The sequence below is a fragment of the Panicum virgatum genome, chromosome 8K, assembly GCF_016808335.1.
Source record: "Panicum virgatum strain AP13 chromosome 8K, P.virgatum_v5, whole genome shotgun sequence".
Classification (NCBI taxonomy): Eukaryota; Viridiplantae; Streptophyta; class Magnoliopsida; order Poales; family Poaceae; genus Panicum; species Panicum virgatum.
This window is the reverse complement of record NC_053143.1, coordinates 8,721,321-8,748,350: the sequence shown is the minus strand read 5'-3', so window position 1 is coordinate 8,748,350 and position 27,030 is coordinate 8,721,321. Positions and strand designations below refer to the sequence as shown.

At 45.6% G+C, this 27,030-nt stretch overlaps 3 long non-coding RNA genes across 4 annotated transcripts; 2 read left to right on the top strand and 1 right to left on the bottom strand.

Moving 5' to 3' along the window:
* Nucleotides 1–10,037: 10,037 nt before the first annotated feature.
* LOC120643836 lies at nucleotides 10,038–11,808 on the top strand. The gene is made up of 3 exons (XR_005663208.1): nucleotides 10,038–10,881; nucleotides 10,970–11,111; nucleotides 11,756–11,808. It is a non-coding gene; the product is annotated as an uncharacterized LOC120643836 (long non-coding RNA).
* A 3,602-nt stretch (nucleotides 11,809–15,410) lies between these two features.
* On the bottom strand, nucleotides 15,411–23,957 carry LOC120643839. Its single transcript, XR_005663211.1, has 7 exons — nucleotides 23,766–23,957; nucleotides 16,793–16,913; nucleotides 16,287–16,668; nucleotides 16,090–16,187; nucleotides 15,906–16,001; nucleotides 15,777–15,831; nucleotides 15,411–15,694 (listed from the first exon to the last, which is right to left on the bottom strand). It is a non-coding gene; the product is annotated as an uncharacterized LOC120643839 (long non-coding RNA).
* Nucleotides 23,958–25,464: 1,507 nt separating this feature from the next.
* Nucleotides 25,465–26,835, top strand: LOC120643837. Of its 2 annotated transcripts, XR_005663210.1 has the most exons (4): nucleotides 25,465–25,666; nucleotides 25,774–25,937; nucleotides 26,288–26,413; nucleotides 26,602–26,835. It is a non-coding gene; the product is annotated as an uncharacterized LOC120643837 (long non-coding RNA). The 2 variants fall into 2 exon arrangements; XR_005663209.1 differs by lacking the exon at nucleotides 26,602–26,835 and having other exon boundaries at nucleotides 26,288–26,573.
* The last annotated feature ends 195 nt before the right edge of the window (nucleotides 26,836–27,030 follow it).

Genomic DNA, 27,030 nt, shown 5'->3' with positions numbered 1-27,030 from the left:
AATAACTGTGTCAAGTTGTTATTATGCTTTTGATTATTCAATTTGGGTATCTGTTGACTGACTTCAAACTCAATTTTATGCGGATCAGAGGTTAATGTTCAGCATATTTATTTTTTAATGAAAATGAATGCATTTCTTTAAAAGCGTTTTCATGCCTTCTCACCCATTGCGAGTGTGTACTGTCTATATGAAGTATGCTCATAATTTTTCAAAGAGTTAGAAGAGATGGCTCAGTTGAAGTTATTGTTTTCACCAACACTCTAAAGTTCTTTTTTAACATTGTAGATGTGCATTCCTCACGTTTTTGGATATGTACAACTAAAAAAATAATGTAAAAATAAATGATACACAAACAACACAAGGTATATGTTGTGCATTCCTCATGTTTTTGGATATATGATGTGTACTATTTGTAGGGTAGGAAATTCCAATAGATGGAGGCTAAAATGGTTGAGCCCATGTGTTCATACTTGCCTTCTTACATAATAAACCGGGTAACTATGAGAATTATAGAAGTGTCCAGCTAGATTGATTAAGACTAACATGTTAAGCTCTTTTGCATAATATATGATTGGTTGTTGCTATTTGTTTTGCCCGTTGCAACGCACGGGCACGAACCTAGTCGTTATGGATTTCTCTAGTTGGGGTTGCCTGCCTACCTATCCGCGTTTTTTCTTGGAAAAAAAAGAAGTCCATCTAAGAACATCTCCAAGAGACTAGATATAAAACTAGCTAAAAATGAAGAGTTGGAGGCTAGATAAAGAATATAATAAAGCTTCTAAAACTGATAGCTAAATCAAAAACTCTCTAAATTAGACTCTCCATATATTACTGTGCCGATGGGTCCCATGTGTCAGTGTCACGATTATCTTCTTCCTCTCCACCTCTGTGCGCTGGCCTCCGCGGTCACCCCACCCTCCACGCCGGCCTCCGCTTGCTGCCCAGACTCCCAACGCATCGCATCGCCACCACCGACGAGCTCCTATTCCTCCTCCCCCCACGGGTGGAGCTCGATGCTGCGCGCGACCCTCCTCCGCCGCGAGCAGAGCTTGACGCCGCCACGGGCGGGGCACCGAGGGGTGAGAAGTTGGGGCGCCGAGGAAGCTGGGGCGCGCGGGAGGACGCTGGATTTTGCGGGAGCAGGGGCGCGCATAAGATAGCAAGGCGATGGGGCACAGCAAAAGAAGCGAGCAGAGGGAAGGATGTAGCGAGCGGGATAACGAGGGAGGAAAAAAACGAGAGTCTGTTGGATTGGTTTTTTTTTACCACTGCTAATCGGCTAAGTAGATTTAGCTAGTCTCTTGGATATGTTCTAGGATCATGTCCAAAAGACTCTTCAAATCAGACTAGTCAAAATCTTATTTAGCTAGTGATTTAACTAGCATTTCCTCTCTATATATTTTCTTCCTTCAACAGAATAGCTAAGTCTTCTTTTTCATATCCAACTCTCATCTCTCACTACAACACATATGGGCTTCTGCGACCTATCATTTATGTCACTGAATGTTGTATTTTCGTCATTTTTCATAATCTGTTATAATTGTGTGACGAAAATTGATTGGTCGCCTATACCATGTCATAAAAGGTCTTCTGCGACGAAAACATATTTTTTTCATCATAAATCTTATGACGATTAATCTATCCTCATTAATTTGTGATGCTCATTTTTGTCATAATCAATACCAAGAAACGTCACAAAATTGTGTGCTTGGATGACTAAACATGTGCCATATAGAATAGTCATAAAATTTTTACCTCATGCAATGTGGCGATGACTATAATATGACGTGGCACCTCCACTATGACGATTTGATTCGTCATAAAATATTTGGTGGCCCAATAAAGCCCATGTATTAAAAGAATCTAATGTAGAACTACAATACTAACATCATAACAACAGATTCATTCAAAACACAGGTACGTTTAGGCAATGACAGTGATGATGAAAGCGTTCCTCCTTTAGAGCACGCCGTTGATTACGGGATAGCGATGATGAGACTTATGATCCAGCTAATCCCGATTTTGAAAATTATTTCTAATACATGTATATGATCCGTACTTGCAACAATTATATTTGTTTTTCTAATTATGTTTATTTTTTTACTACTTGCAACAATTAATCCGTACTACTTGTTCTAATTATTTCTAATACATGTAAGATCCGTTATTTTCTAATTATGTTTGTTTTTTTACTACTTACAACAATTAATTTCTAGTACATGTTCTGATTGGTTTACTCGTTTTAATTTCAGGTGATAGATCAAAGATGGTGGGGCACGGTGGAGGTATGATCAGGTCGCTCTCGGAAATGATCGGCAGAGTTACTGGGAGAGGTGAGTCCTCCCGGATGACTCGAGGGAGGAGGACGATGAGGAGGGGTGACGCAAGTTCGTCGGCGCCTGCAGCACCTGAAGACTGTGGCACGACACGAGTGAGGACGAGGAGGAGGGGGGGCTCGCATGAGGTCACCCTCGCCTGTAGCCTCCTCGCCGGCTGAGGAGGAGGATGACGGGGTACATGAGGCGCAAGGCTATGGTGACGAGGAGGAGGAGCGGCAGGAGCAAGAGCAGGAGTAGGAGCAGGAGGAGGAGGAGGAGGAGGCCTCTGGTGAGGAGGAGGACAACCAGGGAGGGGAACCAGGGGCCATACCTGTCGTCTGGATGCGAGGCCCCTCTCGGCTCCCAAATCGACCTATACCTCTTGAGCAACGGTCGATTATTCGGCCGGACAAGAAAAGGTAAGTAACTTTAGATGATTTCACTATGTTTTGTACTGATATATTTGAACTCAAGATTGACACAAATATTTTGTCTTCATCACTTTGGCGGGAACTTTATAATTATCGTTGCAGGTGTTCACAAACGCATCCCCAATGGCATTCTGGGCCTGCTTTGCAAGCTACACTACCCTTGATGCATGGAGATTGACAGCCAACTTCAGCCGGCGTCGGCGTGGGAGCACTACATACAGGCCGTCGACAGGGTAGATTGGGAAGGCAGGTGTTATGCGAGTAAGGCAGAGCGGGTGTTGCAGGAACTGTGGGTAATAAGTCTTCCAGGCACTATATTTGTCAATACATCTCATTAACTAAACATTCTTGAAATAATGGCTTTGTTCGTGTTTATGTGCAGGATTTCTACAAATGCGAGGAGGAAATGATGACTGTGACGCACGAGGTGGCTAACATGGCCTGTCATAAGCTGGTGGCGGATATGCTTTACGAGGCGTGCATCCAGGCTAACTGTGATTACAAACGTCGCATCAAAAAAGTGAAGACCAATAAAAGGGATGTGAGAAACCTCAAGCTGACCCGGGAACAATATCTTAGGGTAAATATACAACATTATTAATACTGACTTTTTCTGAGATGAAGTACGCTACAATTGATCTTCTTATATGTTATATAATTGATAACGTGCAGGTGCCTCCATGGTGGTTAGCCGGGAATTATCAGTGCTGGGAAATGATAGTGGACAGGTAGTATGCGGAAGGGTGGGTGGAGATGCACGAGCATTACCTGCAGCGGCGTTTGATGATGCCAGGTGCACCCATCAGGGCAACCGTCACTCCGAGAGCACACGGCTAAATGCGTACATGAATTCATTTCTTCATTCCAACGCTCAATTCTACATAATATGTAATCATCTTGTTTTTTTCACAGTCGGTGGCACATGAGGCCAGCCTTGCCCCCCGATCAAGGCATGGGCTTTGGCCCACAAGGGGAAGGCGACATCCGATGTCTCCTACAACCCGGAGGATCCCCGAAGCGTACAACAACGCGACCGTCCATAGCCGCCTCAATGAGTACAACTCGATGGCAACGGAGGTCCATGGGCCGGAGTTCGATCCGAGCACGGAGCCCATTGACGGAGAAATCGTCATGAGGGTGGGAGGAGGCAAGAAGCATGACCGATTCTGGATTGGCGACAACATAATTGACACAGCTAGGACTCCGACTTTCGTGCAGATTCGAGGTAGGAGCACAAGCTCAAGCCCGGCCATACGCCCACGGCCAAACACTACGAAGGTCCAGATGGCGGCATTGAAGGTTACTTATGTTTCAGTCGTCGTTCCTTCATTGTTAAATATGTTTGTTTTGTATTCTAACCATGCAATCAAATATTGTAGGCCCAAATGTAAGAAGAGTTTCAAGCATAGTTCCAAGCACAGCAGGAGGCGGCGAAGGCGAGGTGGCAGGCCGAGCGGGAGAGGATGCAATGAGAGTTTCAGCAGGAGACCGAATGCCAGAAGCTGGATTAGGCTCTTCAGTACATGCAGACTCTGGGCTCGGCGATGGATCTTTCGCCACCGCCATTCACTCCGACTCCTCTTCCTCATCGTGCAGCTACTCCTTCTCTTGCGAGTGACTTGACAACCTTCTAGTTACATTTATCGTAATGATTTAACAATATGATTGATAGATAACTTTAGTATGACTTAGAACTAATGACTTAGGATACAACTACAATGACTTAGAAATAATTGCTAACAACTTAAATCTTTTCTAACACATATAATATCTTCAATTATGTGCAGCCTCAATCGGCGGCATCCAATGATGGGCCAATTAATCCAGACATATTGCCTCCGTTGCCGGCTCATACTCCATTGTGTCCACCTCCTGCCTGGGCGTCTTTCATTCAGCACTACTCGCGGCCGCCGCCGCCGCCTTCCCCGTGAGTTGCATGGACTTGCTACTTTGTTAGTATGGACTATATATTGTATGGACTAGTGTTGCATGATTGTAATGTTTATTGCGATATATATGAACTGCCTATGATGTATATTTTTTTGGGGTTTCATATACGTGACTGACAAAAAACAAGCTGAAACACACCTTCATCGTGTGCCAGGGTCATGACACACAACAAAGGTGCCATTCTTTGCCGTGTGTCAACAGTGACACACGACAAAGATGCAATTTTTTGCCATGTGCCTTGGCTAGAGCACATGGCAAACATCCAATCTTTGTTGTGTGCCACGCTAGGACACACGGCAAAGAGGGCTTCCACGTCCCATTCCGTTAGTATACTTTTTTTCACCGTGAGTCAAGGACAGCACACGGCAAAGTGTTTGCCGTGTGCCCGTGAATTAGCTCATGGTAAAGAAGCCCTTTGCCGGCCGTTGATTGCCTTGCCGTGGGGGCTTTGCCGTGTGTAACACACGCAAAGACTATGCCATGTGGATTATGGCCTTTGCGGTGTGCCTTAGGCACACGGCAAATGGGCAGCCTCCTGTAGTGCTTGAAAGTTTATTACAGTTAATGTAATCACTTTTCCCATAATAAAAAGACATAAGAAACAAGAAGGAACGTCACAACAAAAGTCCAAAGATGTTATCAAAAAGTGTCATGAGTTAAAGTCGTTATGGAGAAGGGGGAGGGTCAAAGGGGAGCGAATAGCTATCACTTGAGGTGATGATTAGGCGTATTCAAATTTTATTCCGATTACACCATTATCTTTTTTATGACAAGAGTTTCAAAATAAGACCACAGTTGCCTATGTTTGTATGATTTTTAAAAATATATTTTTAAATACTAAATAATTAATTTCTGCTACTAAAAACAAATATTTTAACAACACGGATAAATAATTATTTCTACGAACAAAAATTTAAGCATGATGAAAAAACTAATGTACTACGAACAAAAATGTTAAACAACATGAACATTTAATTATATAGGATAAATGATAAAATTGTGTATCGAGAACAAATAAATTAATATCAATGAACAATTTAATCTACGAAGCGAACAAATAATTGGATATTATGAACAAATTAGTTACACACAAGTCAAGATAAGACTACGAAAGGAAAATAAGTATAAGTAAAAGGAGAAAGGAAAAGAATGTATACACAGGCTTAGAAGAAAAAACAAAAACTAGAAAAAAGGAAAAAAGAATGAAGGAAAGGAATAACGAGAATTAAAAATGAAAAGAGGGAAAACCAAGCATAGACTCCATGCGTATGCGTGCATGCATAATAAAAAGTCATCTACAGAAGTAATGGCACGCAGCATGCATAATAAATGCAGACCTATCTTCGGAATCATATGAAAACGAGCTGTTGTGTGTAAGCGAAAGGAAATATAGTTATGGGCCAAAACAGTCTTTTGGGCCAAATTGGAGCTAAATATGTGGAGGAATTTGCTTTAGGCGATGGGTTCCATTTGGGGGCTGCTGGGGTCACACGGGTGACCCGAGCAAACTTATCACCCACTCCAGATTTTATGTTTTTAGGTCTAAACTGGCCCAACAAACTGGTACATAATCCGAAATAATTTTTTAATTATTCTAGCAATACAAAAAATGTGTTCGGGAGCAATTTTTTCCGGAACAAAAAATAATTATTGGGTCTTATGCGATGGTTTGACTGCTAGTAGCCCAAGCGACTCCTAACATTTGCCTTCCATTTTTGTAGCCCCAAGCGACGTATAGTCGCAGCGGGGTGAAAGACCAAATCCACAACATGAAGGGCTCAATTTTAGAAGAGTTTGGGTGGAAGAATCGGTAGTTAGAGTCGGGGCTAGATGGAGGAGTTCGAAAAGAGAGATGGAGGAGTTATGAATTTCGGAAGTGAAAGATTTTAGAAGGGTTTCAGGATTTTATAGAGTAGTATATTTCTAGTTTTCGTAATTTTTGATTGACGGAAACGTGAGCAAATAAAGGGTCTATATAGGTAGGTTCTAGGGTGCCCGTAGTATTGCTAGAAATTTTCTGTGACCTTTTCTCTAATGGAAATAAAAGGGGTTAAGCTTTGGTATACTAATCAATCATGGTGTACCTACCTTTCTTTTGGTTGGATCGCAGGCTGACGACCAACCGTGCATTGTGCTTGTGGGCCCTACCTTGCATGACTTTACGGAGATAAAGAGTGAAGGGAGGCGTGTCTGGTCAGACACTGACATGCGGGTCCTACGGATGACGTGGTGTGCAGCCATTGACTGAGCCGACGTGGCCGGGCGGGCGAACATACGGTGATGCAGTCACGTGGAGACTGAATTATCGGATGGAACGGGCTGCGAGCGAGCACTCGCTCCGCCGGTGCACGCGCTCCGCTCGGCTTGTCGCTCGGCCGGCCCGTTACAAACTCTCGCCATCGACGCATGCACGTATGTTAGGACCGGCAGTATCACGTTGCTGTCGATCGTCTGCTACAACTCGCCGCCGCTGCGAGTCGCTGCCGCAACAAGTTGTTGCACCGCCGCGGGAAGCCGCCACTCCGTTCTGTCGATCTGGACGACGCACACACCATGGCAGGAGGACCCCACGAAGATGAGCACGCACCATGGCGACGACACACATGTTATCGCGCTGCCGTCGACCGTCTACTACAACTCGCCACCGCTGCGAGTCGCTGCCGCCACCGTGAGTCGCCGCCGCAGCAAATTGCCGCGCCGCTGGTACTCTGATCCGTCTATCTGGACGACGCAGGCACCCACGAAGATGAGACCGCCACCATGCACCCACGTTGACACATAGAGTAGATAAATTCATTGGCTGGCATCTTCTTGACAAAAAAAATGAGATTGTTTCTCTCAATAGGAATATTGTATGATGTAATCCACGTCCAACATTATAAATGAGATATATGGTCCCAATTGTCACAGTACAAATGAAAAAAATGGTCATATTGCAAATATGCTTGATTTGTCACTCTTCAAAATTTAATTTCTTAACAGCCTGCTGTGATGTGGCAGCTCGATCAACTCCTACCAAGAGATTTGTATATCCTCCTTGGATATAAGGAGCGCCCACTATAGAAGAATTGCCATACATATTCATGTATTACGGTATTAGCATATCCACTTTGGATCAATGGAGCAGCCATGGACGAAGATTGTGTTGATGACCAAAATTGGCACGACTGGTGGAACCGGTCAGACCGCTTCCCTAAACCGGTCAGACCGGTCTGGTCAACTTGTTCAAAATGCAAAATAGACTTCACCATTGGATAGATCTCGTCGAGTAGATCAAAATCCATATATAGAACGTCCAATTTGGAGTTCGGATGAGAGAGTTATGAATTTGGGAAGATCTGACCCAGACACAGATCGGTCAGACCGGTCGGCAAGGGCGGTCAGACCGGTCCAGGCAGCCCAGTCCGAGTTAGGAGTTGTATTTTGACACAGAATTAATTATGTTTTCGACTCCTAATGGGATAAGATCATCCCTCCCTATAAATATAAAGGGTCACGGCCGATTGAGGGTATCCAATCGATCAAAACACATCAATACATTACTTTTCTTTATGTTTATTGCCTTTACTTTTATCTCCAAATCCTAGCTCTTCCAACCACAATCTGCTGTTCTTCCTTCGTCTCCGCGACGTCTGAAAGCGTTCTAGGTGGCCTGCCGATCCTAGAACAACCCTACGTGTGCCTGCCATGACGGGGTCTCTCCCGGGCGAGCGTTCGTCGGACTTCGCCGTTCTTCGCCGGCGAACCAGTCTGACCGGTCCCCCTGACCGGTCTAACCGCCCTAAGCATCGGCGCTGCGTTCGTGCCGTCGCTCGCTGTGCGATCTAGCGCGTTCGTGTGTTGGTCCTAAATTTGCGCCAACACATTTTGGCGACTCTGCTGGGGAAGAAAGATCTTGGTTGTAAAGCCTATCTAATCTACTCCATCTACCACCATGGTGAAGCTGTCGAATCCTAGTGAGATCGATTCTGATAACATCAACAGACCATCTGTTGATGAGTTGCCACCCGAAGATCGTCAAGCTTATGAAGCCTTCATAAAGGAGTCTGAAGAGGAGAGCAAACGACGCAAGGAAAAAGAAATTGAAGAAAAGCGACGGTGGTTCTTGTCGCACTATTCTAAGAATCGGAAGGGTGATGTCTTGAAGGACAAGGAGGTGGTCATTCTTTCGGATGAAGAGGAGCAAGCCAAATCAAGTGTCACTGTAAGTACTACAACATCACCTACTTTGGAGCAAATTACTCAATTGGTGGTTAATGGTCAGGAAAAGATACTTGCTACTGTTCAAGGCATGATTGATAAATCATTAGGAAAGCAACCTTTGATTGATGATGGTAGTGCTCCTAATTTTAATGTTGATAGTACTTTTCAGTATAATACCAAGCCTCCTGAATCATCAACAACATTTATACCTCATTATGGTATGCCGATGAATTTTTATAATGGTCAGAAAAATCCAAATCAGTACCGAGCGCATGGAGCGGTCGGACCGGTCACGCCGACCGGTCAGACCGGTCATAGAGGACCGGTTCCAACCGGTCCGACCGGTCCTGGAGCTTTAGTTGCATATCCATCTTCTCCTGAACCAATTACTAGTGTACCTCCTGTTTCAGTTGATTTTAGCCGAATGAATAATTCATACGGTATGATGCCAAATAATGGTAATATGCAGCGATTACCACATACATATCCGAACCATGCACCGTATATGCCGAATAATTCTAGTGTTAATATGCAAAAGCCAAATGACTCTTATTTTAATCAAATACCTGAGAAGCATAAGAAAGATTTGGCTATATGTTTAAAGAAACTTTCAGCGTAGAATTTAAGGACAAAACTCTTGTTTGTCAAAACCGTTATCCTGAGAATTTTGATTCTATTCCATATCCTCAGAATTTTAGAGTGCCAGAATTTATTAAATTCACTGGGGAGGATAGTAGGACTACATGGGAGCGCGCGACGGCGGCGCAGCACCTCCTGCTATGGCACCGGCTTCGCCGCGGCGACCTGCATCTCCCGCAGCAGTCACCACGTGGCGAGCATGTAGCCAAGCGAGCGCATGAACCGCTCCTCGATGTCCAGGCCGACGGCGCGCTGGAACTCGCCGACCACTGGCAGGCACTCGCCGAGCGCACCCTCAATCCGGGTGCTGAGGTCCCAGAAAAAGAGGTAGCCGGCGTCCGCTGGGGCGTCGAGCGCGCACAACAGGAGGGCCCTGTGAGAAGAAGACCGAGGCGGGCACCGTAAACCCTAAGGCGTCGGTGCGCACCTGGTGTGGCAGAACCACCTGAATTATACCGGCTCAAGTGCGATGGCCATCACCATAAAGACAACACCGATTTGAGAGAGGGCAATCCAATCCAATCCAATTCAACTATTGCCTTAAATCAGATTATAGTTTTCTTGGGCCTCGATAGAGAGATGAAGTCAAATGGGCCATGATTAGAGATATGACCACTATCTGCAATAGTGCAATGGTAGTGCATAGATGAGGTGCATGTTTTCTTCTTTGTTCTGTCATGTGTGTTACGTCATTTGGACTTGAGACCTTTCTGTGATGGATGTGAATCTGGTTTCCTAATTTGGATGCAGACAAGTAACACATAATTTATTTGTGCGCTTAAATGAACTATAGAACTTAATATTATTTATGTGCTTGCTCCATTAATTTAGTTTATCAGCAAACGCTCACTGCTACTCTGCTAGACTATTGAACATCAGCATCAGTGCTAACTGGCTTGGTGCTTCAGTTCTGTTAGTAAATAATGTAAACTTCATTATATTTTTTCTTCTAATAATTTCATAGATTTTGGGCAATCTATAGATTTTATTGTTATCTGTTCATATTACAATCCCATTTTGAGGAAGCAAAGAATGTGCACTGTTCATTGCTTTCTTTTCAATGCTACCCTGTGGCCTGTAGTTAATTCTGGTATGCTGAAATACTTGCAGATCAATGGGTTCATATGCTATGCTGTCTGGGATACCAGTCCATGATAATTTTGAGCTATTTAATACCATCTATACCGACTGATCATAGAAGAATAATTGTTTGTTGATTGAGCTTTGCGCACCAGGTCTGCATCAATTTCAGTCAATTTCAAGGTTCTGGAGAATGCTACTTTGTTTTTCACCGACACAGCTGATGCTGATCCAAGACACATATCTTTGCTAAAGCCAAGGTTAGTTCTGCTATGATGGATTACCAAATTAAAATTTGTGGATCCGATGGTTTGTGTTGCTTTCCGTTTCATGACTTATTGCATCTAGGTAAATTGCTTCAAGTGGAGGCGTCCATGAACCAGGTGGCCAGAAACTAGATGCGCCTCTACGATCTGCCCTCCAAGCTACTCTGCCGTGTGCTCAACGTCGAGCTCAAGGTTCCTCCTCTTCCTGCTGCAGAGAGGTGCTGGTGAGCTCTTCCTGCAACCACTGACAAATATCACATTTGCGATTGCTTCTACTAGCTTAGTCCAATGGTGCATCTCCATTTGCCTGAGCATGTTGTAGAGAATTGGGAAAACACCACATACCCTAAGGAGGGGGGGGGGGGGGGGGGTTGACCTCTAATACCCGCCCGTAGTATATTGCCGTATGGCTTGGAGTACAAGTAAACTCAATACAAGGGGAAATGCAACAATATATCTCTAATACATGTTCAGACAAATATTCTTAGAAACATGATTAAAAAACTGCTCTAGAAACAACATCATCTCCTGCTTGAGATAATTATGCATCAGTGCTTCTGTAGAAGCTTTTGTTCAGTTGTCCATTCCTTTTATTTTAGTACTTGTGTCTTGCTTGCTGATCTTAGAAATAAGTATTTGAGAGATTATGTCCTGCTGCCTTTTTGTTCAGAAATTATAGCTTATCCTATCCTTTTGTCCAGAAATAAGTACTTGTGGATTGCTTTCTGTTACTTCTATTTAATATGTGAAAGGTTTAGAATTTAGAAGTATTAGCCTCGTATGCTCACATTGATCGTCATTTCTTTGTGCCATTTTACAAGGTAACCGACTGTTGATTCATGAACTTAACCTGCTTTTTCCCTGCAAGCACTATGGATTCACCTGGCAATCACATGAAGTGTTCAAGAAAAATCACATAGGTAATTTTCTCCAACTATCTATTCTTGCTGCAATTTATTTTGCCTGGTTAGTAAAATGGTATGTACTTGCTGTGTGTTACTAACTAGTTTACATATTAAACTGGTTAATATATACTCCCTCCGTTCCAAATTATAAGTCATTCCAAGAATCTTGGAGAGTTAAAGTTTTTCAAGTTTGACCAAATTTATATTACAAGATAATAATATTTATGATACCAATTAAGTATCATTAGATTCTTTGTTAGCTACTAGCAAAGACGCACATGCGGCACGCACATTTTTTTTAAAAAAAGTTACGGATCACGAATTATAGTCATAGAACACACGTAGTAGTATCAAATGTTTATTCAACTCTTCTCCCACATAGTTTGAGATTTCAATATCTCTGCTTATAGTATTGCTAGGCATATAAAGCAAAACAATAAGAAAAAATGAATTACATCAGCTAAAAATGTCACCTTGATTTAAAAGCAAACAAAAAAATTTCACATATTTTGTACATGGGAAAAAATATGTCCAAAAATTATATCTTCCAAAATCTGATAGTAGCTTCCGCATGGGATTAATTAGTAGCTAGCAATTCGGCATGAGCAGCAGGGATGTGCAGGAGGACCTTGCGTGGCCGGACGAGGGTCCGTGCGGATGAGGAGCGAGCGATGCAAAAGGTAACGAGCCGAGCGATTGAAAGCTAACGAGCCGAGCGGTACGAGCTTATCTTTGCGAGCCGAGTGCTGGTGAGGGCTGTGTGCTTTGCCAAAGCTAGAGGCCTAGAGCCGAGCGAGCAGTTGGTGTCTGATCAATGGAGGTGCCACGCGTCCACCATGAGGGAAGAGTCCTCACGAAGGCACGTTCCCCTTCCAATTTTTTTTTCGAGAGAATCGTGTGCGGGTACGACGGCGGGTAGGAGTGAGTTGGGTGAGAAAAACAATTACTTTTTGGCAGAAACATCTCTTAACATGTGATTTTTATGGGTCTCCACCCCCTCCCACCTCCCATGTCCCCGACAGGTGGGTCCGGCGTGAGGGGTACGGTAGGCCCAATGTGGGTGAGAAAAGTTTTCAATTGTTTTCGATCTTTATAGTATAGATATATTTTCATAGTGCACCTATTTGATGTCATAAATTTTTATATTTCTTTCTATAATTGTTAAATTCAGGTGGTTCTGCCACACCAGGTGCCCCGTCGCTCCCGCTCGGGCGACGCGGGCGCCTCTCCAAACCCTAGGCCGCTGCCGCCACGTGCTCTCTCCCCCACGCCACGCCGCTGCCGGAGCGGGTCGCCGGCAACTCAGCCGGCCCGTGGGGAAGGCGGCGGCATGGCCTTCCTCCTCTCCTCGCTGGTGGGCTGGGGCGGGCGCGGCCGCTCGGGCCCGGCGGCGTGGCTCGCCTGCGCGGGCCGTCCTCCGCGGCGGCGGGAGGTGCAGCCTCCGGATCCGGCGGGGCCATGGCCGGATCTGGGGCCTGCACGGCGGGGGCTCTTCGTTTGGTTGGGGATGGAGGCCGGAGCCTGGCAGCGGCGATGGCGGCCCCGGATGGGGCGGATGGCGGCGGCTGGCCGGCGCTGCGTGCACGTCGCGGCCGCCCGCGTGGCGCAGGCTTCGGCGGCGGCGGTTCGGCGTCGCGCCGGCTAGCGGCGGGGCCTGGTGGTCCTCTGGTGCTGGCGGCCCTATCCGGCGGTGCCAGGGCCATCTCGGGCCTCTCCGAGTTTTTCCATGGAAGGAGTAGGCAGTGGTCGGGCTGCTCAGATCTACGGAGTCGTGGCCTGCTCAAGGTGGGTGGCGGCGTGGGCAGCGATGGCTCGCTTTTGGGTGGCGGTTCTCGGGGCCTACCTTGCCTAGACTAAGTTCTGGGGAAGGATTTGGACGCCGGTGATCGTTCCCGGAGGGAGTTCGGAGGTGGCATGTGGGAGATGGTGGCTTCGACCGGCGTCGCGTTCCAGCATGCGGATTTATCCCGAGGCCTAAGTGCAGCGGAGGTCCGCCGGCGGGCAGCGCGGTGGCGGTGGCGGCTGGTGGCTGCTGGTGGCTGCTGCGGGTTGCTTTCATCTTTGACGTCCCCGTGTGAAGAGGTGGGCCTCACCAGTCTGTACCGGTGCGCCGGTGAGCTGAGCAGGGTGTCACGACTTTCATCGGCGGTCAGATCGAGGGAGCCTAAGTGCTCGTCCCTCACGCTACCGGCGACTGCGGCCAGAGTTGTGGTTCATCGTGTTCTTCGTCGACGGGCCGGCACTGGGCGGAGCTTCGGGCGAAAGTCTATCCCGGCGCTGGTGTCGGGGTCAGCATCGGCGGCGTCTTCGGATGTCGTGAACCTCCGTGGAGGCGTTGGTTGAGGGGTTCCCTGCTTGGTCTTTGATTTTCCAGGTGAAAACCTTTCTCCGGCTGACCGGAGGGGCGGCGACGGCGGCTTCGACGTCGTATATTTCTTGGAGGCGTCGCCTTGGAAATCAAGTAATCGGCTTCAACTGTGAAGGAGCGGTTCGAGGTTTGATTGGAGCATGGACGGAGGAGAAGATTGAAGCTTAGTCTTCCTTTTTTTTGTTAGTTTCTTGTTTCTTGATTCACCTCGGTGTGAGGTTTAAAGTCTAAGTACTCTCGTGTCGTGTAACCTTTGGTCGTATATATATCCACTTGTGGATATAGAGGCTGGGATTTTATTCCTTAATCTAAAAAAACGGAAGAGGCGTCGGTGCCGCCCGCTGCGACGGCGCCGGAGACAACGTCCGCGTCCACCCAGGCCTCGGACGACGCGTCACCGAGGCAACCGACAACGCTCATCGCGCTGAGGCAGGGCTTGGTGGCCAGGGGCCAGTGCCGGCGGCGGGCGGACCCTGCCTCGGCCAGGGGCAAGGGCCGGTGGCCACCATGGTGCATATTCTAGTGTAGCCAGTAGCCTTTTGTGTGCCATCATACTTATTGCGTGTCCTGCCAGAGGAGTCAGATATTAGACAGCTGCCCACATATCTTGAGGGAGTAACAGAACGGTTCACATATAAATCAAATGTGAACTGCAAGATGTGTTACACTGAGCACTATTACAAACATGAGTGTTCATTGTGGCTAACCAGCGCTTAAAACAAGCACAGCTTTGTTAAACACTCTCAGCGCCTATGAATAACTATTCCCAATTGATCATTCTCATTTTGAAAACTAATCAGGATTACTCCTATACAAATTTACGCATGACCCAGACACTAAGAATGCCACAACCTCATATTGAATGGAGGGATGACTCGGACTGTGTAACCAAGGATGAATGCTGCTTGTTCCACCATGTTCAAATCAGATGAATATGTTGTTGCTGGAGCATTCTGGATGTAAAGAAACCTCTTCGCTGATAGTGTAACAATTAAATCTCAAAGGAGAAACAGATCCAGGTATATGTGCTTAAGATGCACTTGACCACAATGGGCACTACGTAGAACTACATGCATCTGAATGGAACACAAGATCAAAAAGGGCGTTTAACCTTCAAGATAAAGGATGTCATCAATAGATTGTTCAACTAATGAATTTCACATTGGCAAGTCTCCAAAGCATGGCAAACCAATGAAAGCAGTCTCACAAGAGTGCCTAACCAATGATTCAGTCATGAACGATCCCCGCTATCAATGGTTCCCCATAAATCGAATGTAGAAGTGACACCGTATGAGTGAAACAGAAGACAAATAATTTCCCTCAAAAAAAAAAAACAGAAGACAACTTCTGTTTAACCTATCACAGTGCTGTAAGATCAATCTATCATTCTATCTATCCTCTTGATTGAATCTGACTCCTACATCAGCTATTTATTAGTGCAGTTCGTTGTCGGTAGAAGCATCCCTTGCAGTAAACTTTTCATCTAATTATCTTCAAGTAAGGTTGTAACTTGTCATATCACATCTGGTGTATCCTGTACAAAGAAAGAAAACAGAGAAGGAAAAATCAGTAATAGAATATTCTTTCAAAAACTAAAAAATTAGCACAATAGTTACCTATTAGTGTAGTAATGCAGATGACTATACACGATGGTTTAGAAGCTGATACCCACTGAGAAACTTGACATGTCAGACTTGAACAAAAGAAACATGAAAGACATTTCATGTGTATCAGAGAGTTGGTACCTTGGTTCGCTGCAACAAGCCACGAGGCGATTCTTCAGTGAGTCTTCATTGGACCAAACAAATTTCCAGGAGGTTTTGAGCAGCCAGCACAAACCACTATTCATACAATAAACAATATCAATATTATCCCATCAGCCGTGATAATTAGATAGTAAACATTGCTGCTGAGGGGTACTGCACTAACCTGGAGACCACTCTCAGTATCAGATAGAGAATAAAGCAGATAACATAAACCAGCAGACCAATAACCCACAAAACGAGCTTGACAAGAACATTGAGTAGCTGCAATTTTATGTCATGTTATTGTTCTTCCTTTTGCAAACATAGTTTAAGAACTTACTATATGAAAATAGTAAAACGGAAATTGCAAAGAATAATTACCAGAGGGTCTTGGCAACTCAATGCCCAGTAGACTGTGACAAATGTGCTTGAAGTAATCATCGAATACAGGCACTCATTGAGATAGTTATTATACTTCAATGAAGCGACGTGAAACGTTCCCAAGAACAATATAAGCGACTGCCAAGATCCCAGTCCAGCCATAAATGGCGCAAGTAGAGCAGTATCCGGAAATGAAGAGGCAACTGCTCCATTCAGCAGCAGCACGAAACAGATAACAGCATATATGTAGACATATTCGATCCAAGAAGGCTTTGGCTCAATGTCTGATAGAACTCCAGTTACAGTTCCCCAAAATAGTGATCCTAAGCCCGACATGCAGAGCTTTATAAGAAGCAAACCTGCTTGCCATTAACTTCTTGCGCTGGAATTAAAGAAAATATATCACCTTCTTAACTCACAAGTGCCTTCACATATCTGATGACATACTAAGCTCATTCGTTGTATCCTAAATTGGACATGTACAGTGACTGGATCAAAGAACTTACCTCCTCCAGTGGTATGATCATTTCTGATCTGGTGTAGTCTGTGATGGTAAAGGTTTCTGGGGAAACTAACAAACAGAAAGTACTGGAGAAGTGCAATCCTTGATGCCATGTATGCCAGCATCTGTAAAGAAAATTCATAAACATTTTAGGTAACGCCTTCTCTGAGATAACACATTCCTCAAACCCCTACAACATCCCAAGTAGCCATCAACAAGTTCAGAAGTAGCCATCGACGACATGAACCTGTTAGGTTGATCTCCACCAGAATTGGCCCAACGGCCATGTTTGGGCCCTTGACTCGCGCCCTGATCAGGGGCGTCCAGCCCAAGAAGAGGCTGGTGGGCCCCCGTCGCGCAGCCCTATAAAGAGGAGGCGGGGACTGGCAGCTCAGTGTATGAGGTTCGTCGCTGCCGCCACCGTTCCCCACTTCAAACCCTAGACTGATCGAGAGGGAGGGCTGACAGCGTCGGGAAGCGCCACCACGCCATCACCGGAGAGCCGTCACCACCGCAACGTCACCGCCACTGCTTCCACTACCCCGACGTACTCAGACCTCCACGGCGGGGCCATGGAAATCGGCAAGCAGAGGCAAGTATGTCAAGGTTTTCGTCTCAATCAAGGTTCTAACCCACATGATCTACTCCTAGACGATCCATGGGATCTAACAATGGTACCAGAGCCGATCTAGTGTTGTAGATCGAGATGGGAAAAGAAGATTCAGTCAAGAATCAAAGAAAAGAAAGAAGAAATTCGATGGAAATCAAAGAACAATAAACAAACCCTAACCCTAGGTACAGAAAAGAGGCGGCCGGTCTTACCCAGGCCTTGCCGCTGGCACCAACGCCGGTGACGGCCGCGCGGCTCGAACACCAGAGCACCGGATTGCCGACGTGCCATCGCCTCCACGCAAGGGATCAGAAGATTCCAGCCGCTGCTCGACGCGAGGGCTCGAGCACCATCGCGCGGCCGCTCGACGGCTGCACGCTCACTCTCTGGTGGGCGCGCACGCCGGCGAGGGGGCCCGCGGTGGTGCCGCCACCCCCAGCGAGCTGTCCATGGCAGCCATCGCTCCATGCCGAGAAAAGAATAGAAAGAAAGGGAGCTCGAGGGTCACTGGCCATGTGGCCCGCTGCCGGACCTCGCAGCACGCCGGCGAGGGGGCAAAGCGGCGGCGCTGACCACCCCCTCCGGCCGCGCAGGAGCTGCCGCTAGTCGAGAGCTGGGAGAAGGAGGAAAGGTAAAGAAGAGAAACTAGGAGCTCGAGGGTCGCTGGCCGTCGTCCGGTGGCCGGAGCTAGCGACCGCGCCGGCGAGAGTCTCCGGCGGCGGCGCCACCGGCTCAGACCGGGAAAGGAAGGGCGAAATGCCCTAGGGTTTGGGGAGAAACCGCTCGGCCGGCGGTTTTGATCGGGCGAGAACCGCGGACGGCCGTCGGATTCGATCCGACGGCCAGCGTCGACCGAGCGCCTCACGGGCTGCTTTCGGCCCAAGAGGGGATCGCGCGGAGGCCGAATGCCCAGCCCAGGCCCAGGTTGTGACCTGGGACGCGGGTGCGCCACGCGCCTGAGCAGGCCTCGGGCCGATTTCGGCTACTGGGCCACATGCGAAGGGGCGGGCAGCTGGGCTGCGTGCACAGAAACGGCCACATGCACAGTAACATCTGAAAATTGTTTCATTCAATTTCAGAACCATTTAATTGATGAATTTTGTACTGTTTTGACTCTCTAATCAATTTGTACCACAGTGAAAATTATTTAGAGAGTGAATGAATACAAAGATGCTTCTGAATGAGTGTTTTATCCAGTTCCAGTTGCAAAGTAAAAGCATGTTCTCTATTCAAGTTTGTACCAACTTGTATTTTGATTAGAGAGAAAAATATATAGTAATGCTTCTGAATATAGAATAGAGTTTTACATGTGTCCGCTGCAAAGTTTTAAAGTTGTTGCTCTGAGTTTTAATTCAAACCTACAGGGGAATTATTTTTTTTAAGAGCATGATTAAAGAGCTTATCTTGAGTAAGTTTTGTACAGTTTTGTCTCTATTCAATTTTGAACCAACGAGATAAATTGTTTAGAGAGAAAATGAGTACAAAGTATTCTTTCTGAAAAGAAAGAAAAGTTTTCCGCTGCTATAAAAGAAATATTGTTGCTATCTTTCAATTAAGTCGGAACCAACAAGAAGAATTAATTGAAAGAATAGTCTGGAAAGTCCTAAATGAGTTTTTTTTCTGTGGGTAAAAGATGGAAAAGCTTCCGCTGTTTAAAGTCAAAGTTGAGTTTTTGGCATTTTTATGCCATTTGAAGTATCAAAGTTGAGCATCACAGGAACCGACCAACGTTGATGATAATGATATTATAATTCTTATGAGTCATAGCTTAAAGTTTAAAGTCTATAGTAAGTGTTGCATCAAAGTGACAATTTTCATAGAGTAGCTAAAGAACTGCTCTCAAACTAGAGAAATGTATTTTTCTAGTTTGTGCTGCAATAAAGTTGATTATCCTCTAATTAAATTCGAACCAATGGGAGAATTTAATTCTGAGTAGCAAATATATGGTTTTAAAGTTTATTGAGTTTCTTATATGTTAATTCTGTTTTTGCCCAACGGTGATATGGAATTAATGTAAAAGATTATTCTATTTTTGCCCAACGGTGATATAGAATAGAACTTAAAGTTTTAATTGTTGTCTTTTCAGACAAAGATTTGCTTGTAGTCCTTCTTGAAGGGACAAAAGAAGATGAGCTGAGTACTTGTGACTCAGAAAGAAAGAAGACCGTCGCATGAGAAAGTGTATTCTCTTTAAAGAATTGTTTGAAAAGTAAAGTAATTGAGGATTTTGATCCAAGAAAAGAAGATAGAGCAATAAGAGCTTAGTTCAGGAAATTCTCTTATGTTCTCTCGATCAAGAAGAATTCATTTTGAGTTCAGTCAAAGTTGTGATAAGTCATATATGTTTAATTTGACCAACGTCGGATTAAGCATGTGTGTCATGGAATATTCAGATTTATTTCTGAATTTGATATGAACCAAAAGTATGAAATAATACCCGCATGATGGGGTAAAATTGGCATAGTGCTAATCCTGCATGGCGGGAGAAAGTTGTGATGACTCATGTGCTGGTTTGTCCCACACTGGGAGAAAAGTTTTGGAGTAGCTCTTATGCTATTCTAGAATTGGTCGGGCACTTCTATTGTGTCATAGTGATTAAGCACTCAATGAGTTTTAAAAGAATGAAATGTTACATACGAACCTCGTATGAGAATGATATGCGAGCGTGACTTGCAAAAGGTTTTAAATAAAGGACTAAGTTAAGTCCTTAAAGTGAAATGAGAAAAAAGAACTGTCATATGAAATAAAGGACTATGTTGAGTTCTTAAAGTGAAATGAGTAAAAAGTACTCCCATACGAACTAAGAATTACTTTGTTCTGCATGACGTAATCATGTGGATGAAGTAAGCAATTAAAGTTTCCTCATTCACAAAAGTTGTGAATAGTCTTCGAAATTGTGGCGGAAAAGTTCAAGCCACATTTCGAGAGGGAGAAATATGAGACAGTTAAGACAGATACTCCCCTATAATGTGCATTGAAAGCAAGAGATGATCTATTAAAGAATGAATGTGACCGTCAGGGGGAGTACAACGGTCACTATACTGATACCCCTATGTAAGATAGTAAGATGGTGCTTACAGAGCACATATAAAGTTTTTAACAGATAACCCAAATAAAGAGATTTACTGATACGCCATATTTACAAAAGATGGCAAAATCTAGGAGAGCATGGTATGTAGAGACCTAAGCCTTGAAGAGAAGTAGAAATGCGTGTCCACTTCGATGATTCAGGAGCAATAAGTTTCTCATACTTGTTGATGTTGTATACAACACCTGTTGTTATCTTTTCAAAGAAGATGAATAATGTAAAGAAGGGTCTTGTTATGCAAGAGCCTATAGAGTCTATTGCCTTTTGGCAAAGAGCAACAACAGCCCTATATAGAAAACAATGTACCAAGAAAAGAAATGGAGGTTGATTCCACCTCATTTGAAGAAGTCACGAGAATTCTATGGGCTAAGTCCATGGAAAAGGAAAATAATTCCTCAAAGAGTCACCACAGTAGGTTGTAATGGACCTACAAAGATAAATGTGACTCTAGAGGGAATGGTGAAAGATATAACGCAAGGCTTATGACAAAAGTTTCACACAAAGAGAAGAAATATTTACATGACACTACTTGACGTTTTGTCATGGAAAGAAAGAATATATGAGATACCACAAGAAGAAACTCTTTTAAAGCCTTGAGATGGTGGTATCTAAAGTTCATAGAAATAGTAAGAAAAATTTGGGTTTAAAGAGATTGAGGAGGACAATAGTTTTTAAGGAAAATTTTAAAGAAAGTTAAAGAATGGGAAATTTTATTTCCACAACTTAAAGATAACACCCTACCCACTAGTGGTGGTGTTAATATGCTATTTCAGATAAAGAATTCTTGTCCTCAAGTTTTTGATCTCGGTGGTTGGTTTTCATTCTAAGAATTGAAACTCATTGAGATAAAAAGAAAGGGGTATTATGGTTACAATAAAGGCATACTTAGAAAAGATTTTAAAGAGCTGAAGTATGCATATGAGTAAACCTACGCCTGTTCCTATCATCAAGGGTAATAGTTTTGGGAACCTTAGTGTTCCAGGGACCAATGTGAAACAGAAATAGTCCCATATGCTTCAGCTGTTAGAAGCTTTATAAGCGCGCGAGTAAAGAACTTACCCTGACATAGTTTGTGTATCCGGGTTATTTTGGCAAAAGTACAATCCAGAGATAGATCACTGGAATTGAAATTAAGAATGTTGGCCTCATGCTAAGTTGGAAAGATCAAGTACTCTCAAAAGATTGTGAGTACAAAAGTAGAACTTGTGAAATGTGTAGCGAAATCCACAATTGTCGCTAACTTTCACATTTGGAGGTTTTGTGTGGAAAAGCTCCAAAACAAAGCAATTATGATCAATGTGATGCAAAGATATAGTATAGCATGATACGAGGCTGAGGGACAGGCAAAATGCTTAATGGAACCTGTACCCGGAGTTAATAATGGTTGACAGCAGCGATAACCATTAAACTAGTTTGCTCCTATGACAACGAGTCAACTGTGGTGCCAAACACGTTGACACAAAGTTATACGTTGTAAAGGAGAAAGTCCGGAATCATGATTGAAATGCATTGTGAGTTTAAATGACAGCCAAGTGTTTGTGGATCCACTTATTAAAGGCTTGCCGCCCAGTGTGTACAGAGAACACACAGTCGACATGGGTTTATGGTATAGCCTATATTTTCCGGACAATGAAGGGCCCCAAAGTTAAAGTATCTATTTCAGAACAGAGACATGTATTGTAGCTGTTGAATCTATCGGCAACCGACCGTGACGATGAAACTGCTCTATGCATTAATTTGTGATGAAATATGAAAAGAAGTAAAAGATATAAAGGTGAAAGTATAAGAGGAGATCAAGGGGGAGAATGTTAGGTTGATCTCCACCAGACTTGGCCCAACGGCCATGTTTGGACCCTTGACTCGCGCCCTGATCAGGGGCGCCCAGCCCAAGAAGAGGCTGGTGGGCCCCCGTCGTGCAGCCCTATAAAGAGGAGGCGGGGACTGGCAGCTCAGTGTACGAGGTTCGTCGCTGCCGCCACCGTTCCCCACTTCAAACCCTAGACTGATCGAGAGGGAGGGCTGACAGCGTCGGGAAGCGCCACCACGCCATCGCCGGAGAGCCGTCACCACCGCAACGTCACCGCCACTGCTTCCACTACCCCGACGTACTCAGACCTCCACGGCGGGGCCATGGAAATCGGCAAGCAGAGGCAAGTATGTCAAGGTTTTCGTCTCAATCAAGGTTCTAACCCACATGATCTACTCCTAGACGATCCATGGGATCTAACAGAACCCACCACTGACTCAGTGACCACTGAGCACCCAACTCCCATGCTACCGCTTGTTCATTCCTATATATGATCAATACCCAACCAATTCCCATGCCAATGGAGCTCTACAGTAGCCATAACTGAGCGTGTGAGCCGGCCATCTGCCACTAACAGGATTAGATTGGAACCATTCATGGCGCCGCGCCAAGTTCACCAACCACCGTGCCCACCATTCCAAGCTCCCAGTTCACATATGACATAATTTCTGCTCATAGCCACAAATAAGCTCGCATGCCAATGCTAATTTTCATTCGGACTTGGCTATCATCCAGGTTCTGGATTTCTGCCACTGCAGCAAAAATTGTGCCTGCTTCCGAAGTCTATGCACGCCACCGTGGCTTGAGGAAGAAATTGTTTGTGTTACAATAAACGTGTCCTCGCCCCTCTTCTCTCCAGGTATTAACAGTCTATTACATGGGCTGGCCACATCACACATTAATCCACTCTGGCCAGCAACACTTGTGTTGGGCTTCCCCTCTCCCCCTGTTCCTCCTGACCAGTGACGGTCGATGGCTTGCCAGACTCCATCATCGGGGAGCTACTAACAGAGGCAAAGCTCAGGAAGCGTTGAACCAAAACCAGCACCGTTTCCATGCCTCAGCTCCGTGCTGACCCGCAGCTTCCTCCCTATGGGTGCCAGCTTGCTTTGGTGCCCGCGAGCGCAGCGCCCTCCCCGACTCCCCGTACGCGCCTGGTGCGGCCCGAGCACGGAGGACGATCGTTCGCGACACGCGTCCGGCCGAGTCGAGGCAAGACGAGGGCGCCGACGAGTGTACTCGATGGCCTCCTCGGATTTCCTCAACTCGGCCGCACGCGCACCGCTGATGATCATCGTTCCGTGCTAGTGGTGTTCCCAAATGTGATTGCTCGCACACGCCCCAAACCCAAACCCATGCCCGCGCGCCCCGCCTCGAGTTGCTCACCATTATCACACACATCGATCACCGTCGCGCCGCCCGTCCCCACCCGTGCGCTCTAAAATAACAGGGAAGCATGTCGGAGTCAGTACCTTGCACGCTGAGGTATACCGGCTCGCTGAAGTCGTCGAAGAGGCGGCGGGGCAGTCAGAGAGGTGGCGCGGCGGGTGCTGAGGCGGACCGGCACTCGTCGGAGAAGCGGCGGGGCAGTCGGAGATGTGGCGCGGCGGGCGCTGGGGTGGACTGGCACGCTGAACTCGGCGGAGAGGCGGCGGCGAGGTAGTCGGAGATGTGGCTCGGCCGCCGCGGCGTCTAGATGAATCGGAAGGCGGAGTCGAGCGTGGGGAATGAAGAAGGAGGAGGCAACTCGCCAACGGGGGAGGATTCGAAGTAGGGATGAAAGTGGAAACGGGGAAATCCCGTACCGACCGACGCCGTATCCCGATTTTACCGATCGAATACCGCATTTTCGGGAAAAAACGAAATCAGGAAAAAAATTCGGGAAAATTTGGTGAAAACAGAAACGAAAATGGTTGAATGGTTTTCCCGACCGAATTCGCGGATCCCGTATTTCATCCGGTAAATTCCCGTGGTATTCCCGAATTTAGAGAGTCCTCAGCATTGGAGCCCACACAACGCACCCCGCGGCCCAAGGATGACGGCCCACGACCCCCTCCGATCCCTCACCCAGGCCAAGCGCCCAGGATCACTCCACCACGGGCTGTCATCGTCGACCCCATCCAGTAGCGGATCAGTTGGCCACCATCTTGGGCTGCCCCTGACCCTCTGTGTCCCTGCCCCTGCGCTCGCCGCTCAGGTTGTCAGGAGGCATGAAGCCATCGTCCTTGGCTTGGCTCACAATGAAGCCACTGAACATCTTGTTACTTGTGCGACATTGGCATGTGATGCTATTTATCTATATAGACTATAGTTTTATTTCTCTATATGTTATGTATGCATATGGTTGAATATATTGCATTGAGTTCAACGTTTGAAGTGGTTACACGCTTGATGTTCCCGCTTTTAAATACCGCTTCCCGACCGTTATCGACATGCTTCCGATCGAATTGTTTCGATTTCGATTTCACGTGCATTCGATTTCGTTTCCCCGACCGAGCTCTCCCGTTTCCTACCCATTCCCGAATAAAAATATGAAAATAAAAGTGGTTAGAGTGTTTTCCCGATCGTTCCCGACCGCTTTCATCCCTAATTCGAAGGCAGCGGAAGCTTTCAAATTTTCGGGTGGAGCCCACACGCTGGGAACGAGTGGACCCCAGCTGTCAGAATTCTCTTCCGCGGCGTGCCACTGGTGCCTTCCGCCGCGGCGGCGACGGCCTGGCGGCCGATTCGATTTCGTCATGCCTGGCTGACTGGTGGGGTGCGGCGGCTCTGCGGTCCCACCAGACAGACACTCCTACCTCTCTTCAACTCTAGGTCTGGTGAGTTGCGTGGGCCCAGCCCAAACACTCTCCCCACCACACCCCCAATAGTGGCGGCGGCGACCCGGGCCGGCGCGCGGAGATCGGCGGCTGGCGTGGCCAGAGGAGGGTCTTGGCGGAGCGGCGGCGGGCGTGGCGAAGTCGGTGAGGCAGAGCTCCGGCTGCTTGTGCTAGCACCTCCGCAGCGACCTCCCTGCCGCTGTTTAGGAAGGGAAGGATTACTTGATGGATCATATAGCGTTACAACAATAACAACATAGCCTTTTTTCCTAAGTAAGTTGGGGTAGGCTAGAGATGAAACCCGAAAGAAATAAGTTCAAGGTTCAGGCATGGATCATATAGCATTATGACAATTTTTTGCAATGCAGATTATGTGAGGGCTTGCTGAATGCATTTCTCAAAAATTATCCTTGGTCTCTTCCTGAGTAGTGATATCTTAGTACTCCACTCATGTTCATTGCCACAGGAGCACACAAGATTTCTTGACAAAATCCAGTCACTATTATCGGTCCTAGGGAAGTATCTAGATGGAGCAGTTTTAATGATCAAAGATGGTAACCTTCTATTTCCTAATTTTCTGCTTCTTGTTTCTTTTATAGTATTTAGCCTAAATTTTGTGTAGCCCTACTCCTACATTCACTCTCCTTCTTTTGATTAATAGCACAAGAAGCCGCTGCTAGTAATGACTACTCGGCAGAGTCAGAGAACTACCCAGATAATTGGGGTTCACATTGATCTTCAGCTGGCAACCCAGACATACCATATGTTCTGGTCTCCAGTCATCAATTCCGAATGCAGTGAGGAGCTTTTGGCTGCTACAGGAAGGTTATTATTATATATTTTTTCAATAAAGACAACATATCTGGGGTTGCAAATTGCTAACGCATGTTGAATCAACCAAACATATCAGTTTTGAAGCAACTTTTACAGACTTTGAGCCAACTGTAATTTTTATGATGTTCTTTCTGAGTTCCAACAATATCAAAGTTAATTACCTATACTGTTGAGGATGTGAAATGTTTGAGGATATTATGTGTCTAGGTAATTAGCTGTTAGATTTGTTCCCACGATGCTTTTGGATTTTGCAACACTTTTGTCTAATTTTGTGCTCTAATCTTTCTGCAGTTTGCTCGTTCTCATATATTATCTCACTTGATGTGTTAATTACTGTGCAGTCAATTTTAAATTCTTTTGTGTTGGAGAAAGAAATCTGGGGGCCAAAGCACCTTGGACTGTCGGGTCATATGCTGCTAACCACTGATCTCCTTCAAGATGCTGAAAGTGGATGGCAGAGTAATAAAGTAAGCGACAGTTCCTTTCTTTCTTCTAGTGTGCTATATGTGTTGATAAGGTTTTAGCTCCTAGGATACGTCCCCTGTTTCTTGTCTGTCAAGGTAATCTTGTACAGGATGTATTGCAAATATACCTCAGGAATGTTGAATCCACTTGAGTTCTGCTTGATGAGCTGACTTGCTCCGTGTTGCCTCAGGTGGATCATCTCAACTTCTTCAGGGATGCTCCCAGAGACATCTCATTTAACAAATTGTACATGTCAATTGAATGATCCTGCTTATTGCCTTAGAAGACTCCTTATAGGCATCTTATTCCTTAGTTAAACGCCCTCTTGGTACTGTGTGGTAAGGCCTTATTTGAAATCACTACTAGGAAGCTTCTTCTCCCAATAAAAGCCGGTGAAGGGAGCCAGATGGTTCAATTCTAAGCAGCTCGTGCAAAACACGCTTCTATGAAAGTCTCGTAAATTTTTTGAAATGGAATCTTTTCATATTTGAAGTATTAAACATAGACTAATCACAAAACTAATTACAGAACTTATCTGTAAATTGCGAGACAAATTTATTAAGACTAATTAATTCGTCATCAGCATATGTTTACTATAGTTTTATTGTAGCAATTTATT